An 18398-nucleotide genomic window follows, 5' to 3' on the forward strand; every position below is an offset into this window, starting at 1 on the left:
CAGATTTTTTCCAACATTTACCAAGTAAAACACTACTGAGGGAATGTTTCTTGGTGACCCATTCCTTTACTTGCTTTAGGTCCATAAAACCTTCAGCTAAATGGACCAGATCTTCTGTAATTATGTAACTTTAAAGTATAATTCTATTTCTATGAATAAAATCTGTATCCATTTGCATGTCACAGGGATTGAGTATCAGTACTTAATTCATATTCTCGTAGTATTTTGTGGGAACAGGTATTTAAAAATACATACAACAGTTAGAATGGTAATCGTTTAAACACACACACGCACACACACACACACACACACACACACACACACACACACACACACACACACACACACACACACACACACACGCGCACACACACACACACACACACACACACACACACACACACACACAGGAATGAAACAATACACCCCTGCACTCGGAAGTGGGGTCAAATCAAGGTACGGAAAAAAAAAAAAACACGAATACAGTAAAAAACGGTAGGGAGCGAAAGTAATGGAGAGGGGCGAGAACACAGGTAGATATACTAACCAACAACAGCACAGGTAAGAATACAATTAAGAGAAAACGTAAAAAATAGGTACGATTACAAGTGTAGGTAAAATTAAACCATACGCAGAGGAGGAGGAGGAGGAGGATTACATAGGAAAGCAAACAGCAACAGACCTTTTGGTCTTTTCGAGGCTGCTTGTTACAGAGAAGACTATGACTGCAAGATATAACTCTACATGCTGAAGGATAAGGAGAGTAAAACAAGAAGGCTCCCCCCACCCCCAAACCCTCCAAGAAAAAGTGAAAAAAAACACCATGCACCATGGAAAAACTGACATGGAAATTTCACATGAAATACTGAAAAGGAAAAGTCACATTCTATAATACTTTGTCTCTAAGCTACCCGTCTGAGTAACCTGAAAAAGAAAGTAAGCAAATAAACTAATATTTACGGCATGACATTATAAACCGGTACATTGAGTTAATGTGGCATCTGTGGACATAACATGGAAACTACACAGTACACAGCGTGGATGTTTAGGAGTGGTGCGGCAGCCTTGCCTGGCACTTTTAAGGTAGGCAGCAGTCAGTCAGGCCCTAGCTCTGTTCATTCCACTGAGACAAGGAACTCTCCCATTTGGGACAAGTACACAAGTTACCTCCTGAAGCAGTGACCCATGGTACATTAAAAAAAATCTCGATGGTGGTCACTTGACTAACAGGAACTCTCAGTGATCCACAGCCCATCACAGGTCGAAAGTAAGAGTAGTGACCGTTAACTCAGGGCTATCTGTGCAAATCCTGATCTGTGCTTATATTACTTTCTTTGCATAGAGGGAAAATTTAAAAATATATAAGACGGGGTGTCTTATAGACAAAAGGGGACTGCACAGTGCACAGTGTGGATGTACAGTGCACAGAGTGGATATTTACTGTAGGGGTGGTGCAACAGCCTTGCCTGGCACTTTTTAGGTACGCAGCAGTCAATCAGGCCCTAGCTCCATTCACTCCACTGAGACAAGGAACTCTCCCAGGTGGGACAAGTACACAAATTTCCTCCTGATGCAGTGACCACTCATACATCAAGAAAATCCCCGTGGTGGTCACTTGGCTAACAGGGACCCTCAGTGATCCACAGCCCATCACAGGTCGAAAATAAGAGTTGTGACCGTTAACTCAGGGCTATTTGTGCAGATCCTAATCTGTGCTTACTGTCTATTACTTTATTTGCATTGAGTAAATCGAAAAATGTATAATGACGTGACGCGATGCTATGTGCGGGTATGTTAAGTTTACGGGGTGTCCTGCAGACACAAGGGGACTGCACAGTACACAGTGTGGATGTTTAGGTGTGGTGCAGCAGCCTTGCCTGGCGCTTTATAGATAGGCAGCAGTCAATCAGGCCCTAGCTCCGTTCACTCCACTGAGACAAGGAACTCTCCCATGTGGGACAAGTACACAAGTTTCCTCCTGAAGCAGTGACCCCTGGTACATTAAAAAAAATCCCGATGGTGGTCACTTGGCTAACAGGGACCCTCAGTGATCCACAGCCCATCATAGGTCGGAAATAAGAGTAGTGACTGTTAACTCAGAGCTATCTGTGCAGATCCTAATCTGTGCTTATATTACTTAATTTGCATTGAATAAATTGAAAAATATATAATAACGTGATGCAACACTATGTAAGGGTGCGTTGTTTACGGGGTGTCTTGTAGACAAAAGGGGAATGAACTAACACATAGCTATAAAAGCACGCTATTCGGACAGAAAAAGAGTCAGCTGAGGTTTCTCGTGCAAATTCTTGTCTATTTTGTTTTTGAATGTCTTAACTGAGATACTGTTCACGGTATCTGAGGGTAATCTGTTCCAGATATTTACGACTCTGTTGAAGAAGAAGTATTTTGCTTCATGGGATTGGAAATGCTTTCCCATAATTTTGCAGCCATTACTTCTGATTTGACTCGACCGGTCTATTTCAAAATATTTGTTCATGTCTAAGTTGTCATATCCCTTCATGATTTTGAAAATTTCAATAAGGTCAAGGGAGGAAGAGGAAGATGAGGAGGATTACATAGGATTACATAGGAAAGCAAACAGCAATAGACCTTATGGTCCTTTCCAGGCTGCTTGTTACAGAGAAAACTATGACTACAAGATCTAACTCTACATGCTGAAGGATAAGGATAGTAAAGCAAGAAGGCTCCCCCCACCACCAAACCCTCCAGGAAAAAGTGAGAAAAAAACACCATGCAGCATGGAAAAACTGACATGGAAATTTCATAGGAAAAACTGGAAAGGAAAAGTCACATTCTATAATACTTTGTCTATAAGCTACCCGACTGAGTAACCTGAAAGGGAAAGTAATCAAATCAACTAATAGTTACGGGACGACTTTATAAATCGGTACATTGAGTTTATGGGAAGTCTGTGGACATAATGTGGAAACTACACACTGCACAGTGTGGATGTTTAGGGGTGGTGCGGCAGCCTTGCCTGGTGCTTTTGAGGTAGGCAGCAGTCAATCAGGCCCTAGCTCCGTTGACTCCACTGAGACAAGGAACTCTCCCATGTGGGACAAGTACACAAGTTTCCTCCTGAAGCAGTGACCCCTGGTACATTAAAAAATCCCGATGGTGGTCACTTGACTAACAGGGACCCTCAGTGATCCACAGCCCATCACAGATCGAAAGTGAGAGTAGTGACCATTAACTCAGGGTTATCTGTGCAGATCCTAATCTGTGCTTATATTGCTTTCTTTGCATTGGGGAGATTGAAATATATACAACGGGTGTCTTAGATAAAAGGGGGGCTGCATAGTGTGGATGTGCAATGCACAGAGTGGATGTTTAGGGGTGGTGCGGCAGCCTTGCTGGGCGCTTTTTAGGTAGGCAGCAGTCAATCAGGCCCTAGCTCCGTTCACTCCACTGAGACAAGGAACTCTCCCATGTGGGACAAGTACACAAGTTTCATCCTGATGCAGTGACCCATGGTACATTAAAAAAATCCCGTTGGTGGTCACTTGACTAGCAGGGACCCTCAGTGATCCACAGCCCATCACAGGTCGAAAGTAATAGTAGTGACCGTTAACTCAGGGTTATCTGTGCAGACCCTAATCTGTGCTTATATTACTTTATTTGCATCGAACAAATTGAAAAAGGAGGAGGAGGAGGAGGAGGAGGAGGGGGAGGGGGAGGGGGAGGAGGAGGAGCAGGAGGAAGGGGAGGAGGCCGATAATAGCCTAAGGTGTGAAGTATTAATGAGGAGGAGATAAAGTACTGGAGAGAGAGGAGGGGAGAGAAGACATGCAATACCGGGGGGAAGATATAGAGGGGAGAGAAGTACGGGTAGGAAAAATACAAGTTGGAGAGAGTAGGGAGAAAATCTGGGAAGAAGGAAAGAGCTGCTGGGAAAGCTGAGGGGAAGGGAAGGGAATCTGGTAAGGAAGAGATGGAAAGCAATGAAGGAAGTCTGCAAAAGGAAACAGGAAAGAAGTGGAGAAAGAAACATGGAGGGTGATAACACTAGGGAGGAAAAGAAATGAGGAAAGAAGAAAGGAGGGAATGGAAGGAAAAGGAGGGGAAGTGGAGATATGAAGAAGCAGGGAATTAAGACGAAGGAAGTTGAAGAATGAGGGAGAAAGGAAAAGGAGGGAAGTCTGGGAAGGATAGAGGAAGCAAGACAGATTTATAAAGGTAAGGAAAGTCAGGAAAGTCATTTGAGGAAGAGGAGGAGGAGGCCACAAGGCTGGAAAAGAGGGGGGGTGGGGAGAGAGAGAGAGAGAGAGAGAGAGAGAGAGAGAGAGAGAGAGAGAGAGAGAGAGAGAGAGATTCTGGAAGAAATGGACGTCTATTAAGGAAGAAGAAAGACGTGTAATGAAACATGAGTAGTAAAGGGAGAAGCTGAGGAGATTGCAGGAAAATACTGGGATGTAGGGAGACGAAAACTTGAGAGTGTGGAAGGAAGTAAACAGGGAGGTCTATGGGAGGGGAGAGGGAATACGAGAATCTGTGGATGAGGGAGGGAGGAAGAGATGAGAAAGCTGGGGAAGACAGAGGGAAGTCTGGAGAGGAAGGAAAATGGGAAGATCTGAATAGGAGAAAGGAAAAGACGCGGAGAAGAAGGACAAGGGGAGAGGAGGGGGAGAAGAGGGGGAGAGAAACAGCATTAGGGGACAAAGAATGGAAGAATGACGCGAAAAGATGTAAACAAGAGACAAAAGAAGTAGAGAGGAATATGGGAAGGAAGAGGAAAGAAAGTAATGAGGGAACTGTGGAGGAAAGAGGAATGAAGTGGAGAAAGAAACATCACGGTAGGATAAAAGAGAGACAAAAATAAATGAAGATTTAACGATAAAGGGAAAGACGTACTAGAAGAATGGAGTGAAGAAGAACCAGTTGTGTGTGTGTGTGTGTGTGTGTGTGTGTGTGTGTGTGTGTGCAAACTCGGCAATGGCTATGACTTCCGGTTTACTTTCGGTATCATGCGAAACACTAATTACGACTAACTAATGAGGCATGCGCCCGCACGCACACACACACACACATACACACACACACACACACACACACACACACACACGCACACAAGCAGAGGAAACACAAAACAAAAGCGAACGTACGAAGTGCTCTCTCTCTCTCTCTCTCTCTCTCTCTCTCTCTCAATTATTAAAAGTGTTCATGGATTTGCTATGATGAAATGAATTGCTTCTTCTTAATCACAACCCATTTCTAAGCTTTATATGATAAGAGGCCATCCTATAGCTGAATAAAATCATCTCGCGGCAGCATTACTAATAAACTTTAAAATTCTGTCGTCAAAAGATTAAACACTTGAACCCAACGACTTGATGTTTATTTTATTCTTGCTACTGCCTGATGATCTGATTCAGCTTAGACGTGCACTAGTACTGGCCAAGTTCATGAAGACTGTGAAGTTTTGTATTTTTTATTTATTTATTTTCTTTTTTTAGCCAATAAAGTCTCTTCCCAGTTTAATCAAGTCGGCTGGTGGTAGTATCAGTAATAGTTTCAACTCCCGGCTCATCTGAACGTAAATCCAACTGACTTCATGCCAAAGCTACCCTTCTGCAGTCCATCATCATTCCGTCCGGGGATAGGGACGGGACTGAGGGACAGGTCCTCCTCCCGGTTATATGGGTGCCATCATTTGAAGGCGTCCTTCTCCGACACCAGTTTGGTAGGCAATAGCAAGACCTAAGCAAAAAACTGTGACACGGACTGAAAGGGTTAATATCATGTCTCAAGATTTTTTTTTTTCTTTATACACTTTCATTAAATTTAACAACGATTCTGCGCATGCTACAGTCTTTTCAAATATTTCACAATGATCTGTTCTCAGCACTACATAATTTTCTAATAATTCACATGTTCTGTTCTCAGCCGTGTTGAATGTTTGCTTGAAGGTTTAATGCTATTGACAAACAACTTTCATGCTCTATTTTTTACTGTATAGACCAGTGTGAATGACCCAATGCATGGGGCAATTGCGCCATCTTGTTTTCCCATAGATCAGTGAAGATATTTTTTGTGCAGAATCTCAGTTTTCTCACCATAATTTCCTCTTACATATCCCTATAACTTGAGGCAACAAGCTAAAACAAACCACACGTAGTTTCCGTGACATTAACAATTAATGAAAAAAAAAAAACGCAAAAAACTTGCATGATTACCCCGCTGTACAGCAGTGATATTGATGACAGCAGTAATGGTGGCTGTAGTAATGGAAGCTACGGAAGCTGTGTCATAAACGTGGTAGTGATAATGGTATTAATGATAATGGTAGTGATGATAACTGACGTTGTGGTAGTAGCGCTGATGATAGTGGAAATGGTCATTGTCGTAGTCGAAGTAATAAAAGTTGTCATGATGGTAGTAGCAGTGATAACTGTATTAACGATAATGGTAGAGATGACAACGGTGCTTGGCATTTGGTAAAGTGATCTAAATTACAATCATGAAAGCGACAGTTGTGATACTGTTGTCAAAATTTGCTAAAGAATTTTTCTTTTTAACAGGCTACACAGGGTACTGTACATTCACCAGCTATATTGTATATATATTTATATGTTGGACGTTACTCCCAGTGAGAGAAGTGTGACCTGGCAAGACGAAAAGAGTTATAGGAAAATAGCAAAGACAGACAGACATATAAACAGCTGGACGAACACCAAGGCAGACCCTGATGGACAGGTATATATAGACGGACAAATATACAATTACGGTATAGACAAAACAAGACAAAGGACTACCCTAACTCTGCAAGAAGTCCCCATCCCACCGCTCCCCTCCCTCTTTCAATACCTTGCTAACGAGCCTCATTGTCCAGCTCAAGCTTGACTCGTTCTCCAAATTACCGTGGCTCGGATGACACGAATCACTTCATTAACCCACTCACCATTCCCGTCACCACCAATACCTTATCCTCCCCACATTCTCCTAACTCCACCATCCACAGTCCTGATTTATAAAGGAGTTCAAATTCTTACATGTAGCCAAGCTTCTTTTCTTTGCTATTTAACAATTGCTGACAACCTGTATAGTTTACTCAGGCTGGCGCCAGATGATTTCACCCGTCATAGGGAAACTTTTGTTGTCCAAGAGTTAACCAATTTGCTATGACGATGCCATTTCTATTTCATTCATGATACCGCCAGTGTAATGTATGACTCGTCGCGAAGGGGTTTGGAACAGTCTCTTGCAACAGCTTAAGTGGACACAGATAACTGAAACTGTTTATACATCCTATAACTCGGAAGCATCTCAGCTACGTTGAGTAGTACAGTGTGATGTTAGCCAGAATAAAATAAAGTCGTCCTCGGTCTGACGGGGCTAAAATGCCTATCTTCATTCTTACACACCACCAACGTGAGCCATAATCAATCATCCTACTTACACCATTTTATAATCCAAGCCAACCCAACCAAAGCCAACGTAACCTAACCCAACCCAACCCAGCTAACTGTAACTTAACCCAACACAATGTAGCCACCAAACACAACCCAGCCCAATGCAACCTAACCCAACCGAACACAACACAAATCAATGCAATCTAACTCAACCTAACCCAACCCAATGAAAACTCACCCAACACAATGCCACCTAACCAAACTCAACCCAGGCCAATAACCTAACCTAACCAAACACAACACAACCCAATGCAACCTAACGCAACCCAACCCAACGCAACCTAACCCAACCCAGCCCAGCCCAACGGTGAGTGTTAGGGTTCTTGTTGCTTCCAGACGATGTGGTTCTGGTTAGGAGAGAATTTTTGGAATAGAGATGATGGGTACAGCCGTCAGTGACCCTTCAACACCAGAGATCTGAAGGTAGCAATTAACAAACAAAAAAAATCGTTCTGCAGGAGTAAAATGACCGTAATGTCTCCATTTAAATTACCTTAACAATCTCCAGCCACAGGATACTCTAAACTTTACTGTTAGTGGAAAATGCACTAAAAATGTGCTCCCAAAACTGTAACGCTTTAGGCTGCCGTAACAGCTGGGTGAGCGTGGCAGATAATTCACTCTGAACTCTCCAGGGACATGGAATATACAACTTCGTCTCTCTCTCTCTCTCTCTCTCTCTCTCTCTCTCTCTTATTCGATGTATCCAATTTCATGTACGCCAAGTATATGAAAAACTATAATGAATTTTTACCAAGGGTAAAATTGTAGGCGATGTTCAATTCGACAAAAAACAAAGATGGAGTTGATACTGACCAGCATGAAACGAAGTGGATCACGTAAACAGCCACGCGCATATATTCATATGTAAATATCCGTATCTGTGCACAAGTATACCTGACTGGATAAAAATCCACACGTAAGTATATAAATATCAACACGTAAATATCTACACGTAAATATTTATACGTAAATACCCACACGGAATATCTGTTCATAAATACATCTGATACTTGTAAATATTCACGGGTTTCTAGTTACATATAAATATCCCCAAGCATCAACACGTATATGTCCACATGCAAGTAGCACACGTAAATATCAACACCTAACTATCCACACGTAATATCCTTTCATAAATATACGTGATGCATGTAAATATTCACGGGTAAGTAGTTATACGTAAATATCCTCACGTATCAACACGCAAATGTCCATAAGTAGCACACGTACATATCCACACGCAAATGTCCATAAGTAGCACACGTACATATCCACACGCAAATATCTACACACAGGTATCTAAACGTAAATATCGCAAACATGCACCTGTAAATACCTACAGGCAGATATCCACACGCTAATATCCACACCTAAATGTTTCACTTCAACAAACATGATATTGTAAGTCATACTGGTTATTACTACTATTGATACAAAAAGATAAATAAATAACCTAATTACTTAAAAACATCAGGACCACACTAACACCAGGAGTAGAGACTTTCGTAATTTTCACCAGTACGACAAATATTTCAGCATGAAAAATTCTCCCAAATTTAACCAACCTATTCACTGTGAAACTATCCAGAGTGACATTTCCCGATATAACAAAGTTTTCTCATATTTGTACCCCCTCCACAATATGTCTACCCCCGATGTATGTATGTCCCTACATGCCCCCACTAAATTTGCTAGGTCAGCATGCTCTCCCACGCCTGAAGACGGCGTTATTGCATCAGTTCATATCAGACAGCGGAGAAGGGCAGACTATTTTACTGTGAGCTTGTAATAAACTCCTTATCTAGCTGTTTGTACACGGAGTTTCTATCACCAAAGTATTGCAAGTTACATTTGGTAGCAGCGGTGTTTCGAACCATCACATTCTGACCGCCTCCTTGGATTTTTTGTGATACAACAAGATACACAACGACTCGCATCTGCCAGCCTCGCCCCTCCTCCGTGCCTCTATACCTTGGCTGTGCTTTTCGAGTGTACCATTTTTCTCACCAGTGCTCACCTCTCAAACAACCGCGCCCATACGCCTTGTTCCTGACCGCACGTGTCACCGTCGCCGACCTACGCACCTGTTGCACCTGTTCCCAGCACCTGTTCCAAACTCGTCATAGCTCCTGCCCCCACGGTGCCACTTATCACTGTCTGCCCGCTGCCTGCCCACCGCCATTCCCTGCATTTGCAACTCACCAGCTCTACACCTGCCTTGCGCCGACATCTGCCCTCCCCACCCACCACCGGCCTCCGCCGTCGCCCGCATCTGGTCTGCATTACGGAGCCTCCTAGGACCGCCACTCCCTGCCGGTGATTCATCGTGGCGTCTCTTCTCCTCTCCGCCCAGCTGTCTCTCCACCGCCGCCCCGCCCCGCCCCGTCGCCCCGCCCCGCCCCGCCCCGCCCCAGCCCAGCTACGCCCAGCCACCCTGCACGTCATACATCTCGACACTCCGGTTTCTACTGTGTAACTATAGTATATCTTTCCTCTCTATAGAGATTATCCTCGATTTTCTCTACAGATTGGTTATTGTAAATATTCCATCTCATTTCCATTACCCCGTTTTCATCTTCACCTACGTTATTTATACTCCATCTCATCCTTCGCATTTTGTTTAAACCATCCATGCCCGCACCTTCATTCATTTTCACACCTAGTGTATTCCATTCTCCCATTGTTATTTATACATTTCCACCTACGTATCCATCTTCATCCTTTCATCTTCCGTTGCCGCATTAAATGTCATACTTTCCAAGTCAACCGCTTGCCACCAGCCCTCTCGACCCGGAAACATCACCTGCTCATACCCCGTCTGCCGACTCTAACCCAATCACTCATTTACGAAGTGGCAAAGAGTACCACCGCCCTGTACCTGAGACTCCCGTTTCCCTTCCCGCAGAATCACTTACTACCCGTCCTACCCTCGTAAATCCAGATACCTCCTCCTCTACTCCTGCCTCTACACTCCCTTCTTCTTCCTCTACTCCTTCCCCTGTCGTTCCCTCTCCTACCTCCCTTCATCCCCCGTCTTGCTCGCCCTTAACTGCCACTACCTTCTCTCTCTCCCACACCTCTCCTGCCGCCACTTCTACACTTCCAGCCATGGCCAACCCTCCACAGTCTATCTATCTCGACGATGCCAATCGTCCCAAATTTACCGGCCAGGACCCAACTTGGTCTGTCTATGATTTCCTCAGAGAAGTCGAAACAGAAATAAACAATAGACAAATTACCGAGGAATCGCTCAAAGTAGCTTACCTCCTCGGTCGCTTGCACCACGGTAAATCAGACATCAGATCCGCGATCCGTGCAGGACATTTCGATAGCATTCGTACCTTTGCTGATTTTCGTACGGAACTCATCAGCCTTTGTTGCCAGCATTCAAATACCGCGTCTCTCATGGGATTCATTAATCTCCTAAACCAACTAGATGAGGACTTGCGTGTCCCAGCGCAATATGCCAAGCTCCGCGAAACTGCCGCCGCCATGAAAGCAACTAGTAGCGAGATGCTCCAATTACTGGTAGGCACGAAATGGTTAGAAGACAAGAATGGCGTTCCAATGCTTTCACTCACCAACTTTGCTGACTTAATTGGTTACCTCAGATTCCTTCACTGGCTTACTCCTAAACAGCGAGAGCTAGCCTTGGAAATCGGTTTCAATCCAGGAGATAAAATTATTCAGGTCACTAAAGCCATTCATGAAAGAACGGGTTCGAACTACACGCGTCAGGGCACCACCCAACCCTTGGCCTCCTCAGTCTGTCACACCTCCACTTCCCCAGACCAATCTTGCTCCTGTCCCACCACACGCGGCAGACCTGCCACACATCGCTCTCCTACCGCAGGTCGTGATCAATCTAGCGCCCGACGAAACAGACAGTCTTCGATTCTTTGCTGGTACTGTGGTCATCCTGGACATCGAGCATCCAGTTGCGACCGTACATACAGGCGTCCTCACTCCCAAACCAGACAGCGTACGCCTTCCTGCTCACGTCGTCCACACTGCAAATACCACAAATCAAGCACGACTCACACCACTGAGGAATGTTGTTACCTCAACCGCCCACAGTCGGGGGAAGCGCCGCGCCCATATCGGACCAATATCACGTAGAACCAGAAACCCAACTCCCCATCCGCCATGTAGGTCCCATAACATCCTCGGGTTTAGTCATTCTCGGAAGCAGTCATGACATACCAACGTCATTCTTCTTGGACACAGGATCTATAGTAAATCTCATCTCCGAAAATTCCTTACAAATTATTCATCGCCATCACAGCCACGTCAGTTTCCTAGAACCACCAGACATTCGCCTATGTGGTGTTAACGGCTCAGAGTTTAAGGTTAAGGGAAGAGTCACCCTTGAAGTCAAACTCCACAGCGCTTTGCCCCCTATCCCCATTGAATTTCATGTCACTAATGACCTGCAGTATCCCGCAGATGCCCTTATTGGTTTCTCCACCATGGCACAACACTCCATTGCATTATTACCTGCTTGTGGTAGTACAGACATTTCTGGATTCCCGGTTTACACTATGGAATGTCCCCGTCCTGTTCTTACGATCAAATCAGTCCTTCAATTACCTCTGTCCCTATCACTACCAAAAAGTCCACCCCAGACCAACCCGCCACTATCATCATCTGAGAATACAGAGATCATTCCTTTACTGACTGCGAGCAAGGACATAAATTCCTCAATGTCTCCTGATACATCATCTCAGCCCTCGAACATGGCTCTTACATCCTCTCCCGACAACACTATCGCTGACTCAGACATGTCTCAGTTACCTACCTCACACAGTCTGCATGATCTTCTCCAACACGCAGAGACGAAACGTGCAGTAACGAATACGTGCACAATTTTGTTACCGCATGAGTTCACCAAAGTCTCTGTTTGTGTTGCCGGTGCGAAAGAAGGAGTGGATGTACTAACCCTACCTGAGACGTGTTGTGTGAATGGCTTGACTTATGAGTCAGCGTGGTGTACAGTCTTAGAGGACAGTTTATGCTACCTGTACTTGCTCAATGTCACAAATGCTCCACTAAAACTTAAAAGTGGTGTAAAGATTGGAGACTTCCTAGTATACCCAGCGGCCGTAAAGGTGTGCCAGGATTCCTCAATTCCTACTATTCAGACTGATGATACGCCAATCGGTGTATGTACTATTAACTCTACGGGATCTGCGCCGACGCATTCACCTGATATGCTCTCACATCTCACTTGCACAGATTTCCCAGAACATACGCCTCAACTCCTAGACCTTCTGACCTCGTACAGAAACGTGGTTGCCTTACCCGGTGAACCGATGGGTAGAACAGACCTTGTCAAACATACGATTGAACTACTCCCAGGAACTCAGCCGATTTACATACCAGCGTATCGATTGCCTCACAGCCAGAGAAAGCAAACAGATCAAATGGTACAGAACATGTTAGACCAGGACATTATTGAACCCTCCGTCAGTCCATGGAATAGCCCACTTTTCTTAGTACCAAAGAAGGACGGCAACCTTAGACCAGTAGTCGACTATCGTAAGGTCAATTCTGTCACCGTTCCAGACCGTTTCCCGTTACCTGTCCTCACTGATTTGCTAGAATCCCTTGGTGACAATAACGTAGTCTTTTCATTTTTAGACCTCCTCAGCAGGTACTGGCAGGTCAAAATGGAAGAGTCCTCTCGCCCAGTCACAGCCTTTAGCACCCCTTCCGGAAATTTTCAGTTCAAGAGACTCCCTTTTGGTCTGAGAAATACTCCTTCCGTGTTCATGCGACTTATCCATTCAGTCTTCAGCGGTATGATGGGACACTCTCTTTTTGCTTACCTAGATGATATCATTGTTGTGAGTAAATCCATCCCTGATCATTTTACCAAACTCCAGCAAGTCTTTGAACGCCTCCAGCTCGCAGGCCTGAAAATCAATCTCAGTAAATGTGACTTCCTGCAAAAGAAAATCAAATTCCTAGGCCATGTCGTAGATGCACAAGGCATTCATACTAATGAGGATAAAACTAAGGCGATCATTAACTTCCCAGAACCTACCACTACCGACGCTGTACGAAGTTTCCTGGGCCTCAGTGGCTATTATCGTCGCTACATCTGGAATTATGCACAGATCGCCGCTCCTCTGACCCACTTACTCAAGCAGAATGTGCCCTTTGTTTGGACTAACGACCAGTCACAGGCTTTCCAAACGCTAAAGACAGCTCTTGTAAATGCCCCTGTTCTAGCGTTCCCTGATTATACCACACCCTTCCTTCTCTGCACAGACGCCTCAGGCACTGGACTTGGTGCCTTTTTGATGCAACTCGATGAAGCATCAAGGAAGCGCGTAATAGCGTATGCTAGTCGCACCCTTACAACCGCTGAACGTAACTACAGTGTCACAGATCTCGAAGCGCTAGCGGTAATCTGGTCCTTGAAACATTTCAGAGATATAGTCTATGGTTATCCAGTGCATATCCAAACAGACCACCTTCCACTATGTGATTTGTTCAAGAATCGCAACCTAACAGGTAGGTTAGCTAGATGGTCTGTCATCATCCAGGACTTTAATCCCACTTTTCAATATGTACCAGGCAAGTTGAATGTAGTCACAGACGCACTCTCACGTCACGTAGCAGCAGCTATAACATCACTGCAGCCTGAAGTAACTGAAAATACTACACTAACGTCAGAAGTTGTTCGAAACTTTCAGCGCCAAGACCCCATGTGGTCCAAAGTCATTTATTTCCCAGAATCTGGCAATGCCTCGACCTTACCTACTCTGCCAGTATCACTAGATGAGTTCATGCTAGATGATGATCTCTTGTACAGGAAAACACTGCTAACAGGCAAAGATATGCCCAATCACGAAGTACGCCAACTTGTTGTCCCCACTGCCCTGATACCAAAGGTTCTTCATATTGTTCATAATACTCCTCAGGCTTCCCATCCAGGTAAAGACCGATGCTTGCGCCAAGCACGTCTCAAATACTATTGGCCAACCATGCGCCGTGATATCAATGCCCACTGTGACTCTTGCCTCTCCTGCCACCACCACAAAGGATCAACCGGCTTACCAGCACCTCTCTTACAATACCCAATCCCATCACGACCATGGGAAACTGTCTCAATCGATCTCTTAAAACTACCTCTCACAGAATCTGGCGCTGAGTACTTGTTCGTAGCGGTCGACCACTTCTCCCGCTACTGTGTCCTCGTACCCCTCTCCGACAAGACCGCGAAGAGCGTTGCACGTGCCCTTGTAGATCATGTAATTTGCCCGTTCAGTACCCCTCATACCATTCTTACTGACAACGGTACAGAATTCAACAATAGCCTTCTCGATGAGATCTGTCGCCACTTTCATATCAGTAAGTGCAATGTCGTGCCTAACCATCCGGCTTCCAATGGCCTTGTAGAACGCCACAACCGAAAAATCTTAGAGTGCCTCAGACATCTAGGCTCCCATAGTTCGTCCTGGGATGACTGGATTCCCCAAGTGGCATCTTCCATCAATAGTTCCATCAATGCATCCATTGCTGAATCTCCCTTCTTCGTCCTCTTTGGTTTTGACAAGGACCTCCCATACTCTCTCTTATCCTCAAAGCCAGAACCCATCTACAACATGGATGATTATGTTAAACTAAAATTGGCCAACTTCCAGACAATCCACCAGTATGTCCAATCCACTTTGGCTTCCTCTCAGGAGGACATGCTGCAGCGCCAACATAAGTCCGCCTCTCCTATCACTATCAATGTAGGCGATCTTGTCTTTGCTCATTCCCATACGCGTTCCTCCAAGTTGGATGACAAATTTACAGGGCCCCACCGCGTCCTCACTCAACAAGGCAACAAATTTCACCTCCAGGACCTGTCCACTAGGGACACCAGATGGGTCCACGTCGATGACTTAAAGCGAGCACCCCGTGGCCTCGTGTTGGAAGAGTCACTTACACAACCTCCTGCCCCCTCTTCCCCTCCTCCCATCCCTCAGTCTACCTTGTCTCCACCTATCCCTCAGTCTCCTTCCTCTCCATCTCCACCTGCTCATTCATCAATCAATCAATATCGGTCCAAACTGCGCTCTGCCCATCAACCTCTTCACGACCTCCCCCATTAACTCTACCCTGATTTTCTAGGTACGATGTTAGCGATCTCCCTGCTGGCAGTGCTGACCCTCCTGGGGTCTGGGTCAGGTCAGGACGATGGTGGAGTACGTCCCGGGGCCTTGGTCGGCTCGGGAGGCGAGGTAATGCTTATCGACGACATCGCCTCTTTGCGCTACGATCTTGCGCCCCTGGCCGACGTAGCCATTGCCCTACCTGCCTACGCGCACCAGCTCCACGGAATCAGGAACCATCTCATGGCCCTCATGGGGACACACAACCCGAATGAGTATCTCTATAACCTTTTCCTCCCACTCTCCTGGCAATTGCAATACATAAGTAACAGATTCACTGAGCTCAATGACACATTTTCCATTCAGACACCCGTGGGTCGTTCTCGTGTGAAATGAGGTCTCTTCGACTTCGGCGGTGAGATTCTGAGTGGCTTGTTTGGCGTTGCTACAGCCCGTGACATTTCTGGCTTCAAATCTGATCTCACTCATTTAGCTTCAGCCCTAGAATCACAACGCCGAGTCATTAAAATCCAACACACTATGTTACAGAAGCTCACAACCCAACTCAATGAAGTCACGTCCACTCTAAACAATTTCACTGATATCTTACAACACCACCTTTCAGATCTCAACGTTATCTCTCAGTTCTTCTACCTCAAACTCAACATGGATAATCTCCAACTGGCCGTTGACTCTCTCCTGTCTCAAGTCTCTACCTTGGTTCGTGTCCTGGTCGATGCTATCAATGGACGTGTCACTGCCGACTTAGTACCTGTCTCCGCTCTCCGTTCTGTCCTGGAATGGGCTCACTCCACCTTCGGTCTCTCCCCAGTCCTCCCTTACTCCTCCCTTGAATATTATTATCCTGTTCTCGAAGCCACTCTCCTCACTACATACGTCGTCGTCCATATTCCTCTCCATTCTGCCATAACCTTTAACCTTTTCCACATCATTCCCTTCCCTTTCCGCCTCAACAACTCCTTGCTACAGGTATCTGTTCCTTCAGAATATTTCCTCCTCTCCCATGATCATCTTTCCGTTGCCTTCCTTTCTTCCACAGACCTCCAGCAATGTTCCTCCCTTACTCCGACCTCTCGTCTCTGTGCTGCCCACCTTTTCGCTATCTTCCCTAGCAGTGCTACACCCTGTGAGTCTGCTTTAGTTCGCAACCATTCCATCTACTCGGCCTGTTCTTTTGTCCCAGCTCCTGACCTCCCGGTCCACCATGCTCACCTCAACCATGTCCAGTATTTCTTCTTTGCTGTTCCCATCTCTGTCACAATCATGTGTCCTGGTTCTTCCGTTCTCTCCGTCCCCGCTAGTGGTCTCTACAAAGCACCTGACTATTGTACCGTCAAATCAGAGTCCGTCATCACTTACGCCACTCGCTATCACCAAGTTGTTCGTAAACACTCCTATGACATCTTTCAACCAATCGACATGCCTTCAACCCTACCATCTGCCAACATTACCATCACCTCCCCTCACTTGCGCATGCTCACCTTCCTCAATGACAGTGATTTCATTATGGATCAATTTTCTCTGGCCTTCAGCCGTTCATGGGTTCATCCAACAGTTGTGTTTCCCCCTGTGGTTATCGCTTTCATAGGTTTTCTACTCATCATATGTGCAGTGCATTGTTGTGTCAGAAAAATGGAACGTCGACTCCAGGAAATCAGAGTCGCTACAGGCATAGTACGCCCTACACACGACGTAGAAACTCCCCGTACTTAGTGCCTTCACATTCAGTGACTACCAATGCCATCTGACAATTAACCAAACTGTGAACAGAACTCTGCCTACTAGACAATGATGGTATTTCTTTAATGCATTACTGAGTGACAGTGTATTCTACAGAAAATACATATAACAAAAAAAAAAAAGAAAAAAAAATGAAGGAAGAACAACAATAGAACTCTCATATCTACTCCTTGTTTATCATGTATCAAACTATTATTGTATAATTCCCATTATGTCTTATTCCTTGTATATCTTATATGTATATATCCTTCTAATTCCCTCCCCTCAACATGGCCATGTCTCCCCTACTGCCCCTGTATCATACTTATCCCTTGTACAAACCTCCCGGTCCTGCCTTACTGCTATAATCAAACACCATTTAACTCCCGGTGTCAGGAGACACCGTCTCAGCTACCCGGGGGAGTAGTGTACCCCCTCCACAATATGTCTACCCCCGATGTATATATGTCCCCCCCCAATGCATACATGCCCCCACTAAATTTGCTAGGTCAGCATGCTCTCCCACGCCTGAAGACGGCGTTATTGCATCAGTTCATATCAGACAGTGGAGAAGGGCAGACTATTTTACTGTGAGCTTGTAATAAACTCCTTATCTAGCTGTTTGTACACGGAGTTTCTATCACCAAAGTATTGCAAGTTACATATTCAACTTTTGAGATCCGGGAGTATCTCTAGGGGAGGCCCTGCCCGTCTGTCTATTATTAACGTTTATCGTAAATGAGGTGCTTTACTCCCGAGGACTTTAGCGATTTTTGCAAATCTCCATATAAGGACCCTGAAGCTAATGCATCCGTCAAGTAGCCTACTTTTGATCTTGCTTCCATATCAAACGTATTCCCCAATACGACAAACTCTCCTCAGTGCAACAAGTATGTTTTTTCTGTTATCGAAATTCGGACCCATTTGCAAAATACTGATTTTATTCTCACAACTGCCACACGGTATTATTCTGACAACCAAGATGATTTTATTCTGACAACTGACAGACGATTTTAATCAACTACAGGAAAACCCCTAAGTCTGAACGGATAATGACTAATTTCTTTGTGCCAGGAAAAGTTTCGCTATTTACCGTCAGGGAAATTAATGGCTG

The sequence above is a fragment of the Coenobita brevimanus genome, chromosome 71, assembly GCF_032717465.1.
Source record: "Coenobita brevimanus isolate Jiangsu-jjx chromosome 71, ASM3271746v2, whole genome shotgun sequence".
Taxonomy (NCBI): domain Eukaryota; kingdom Metazoa; phylum Arthropoda; class Malacostraca; order Decapoda; family Coenobitidae; genus Coenobita; species Coenobita brevimanus.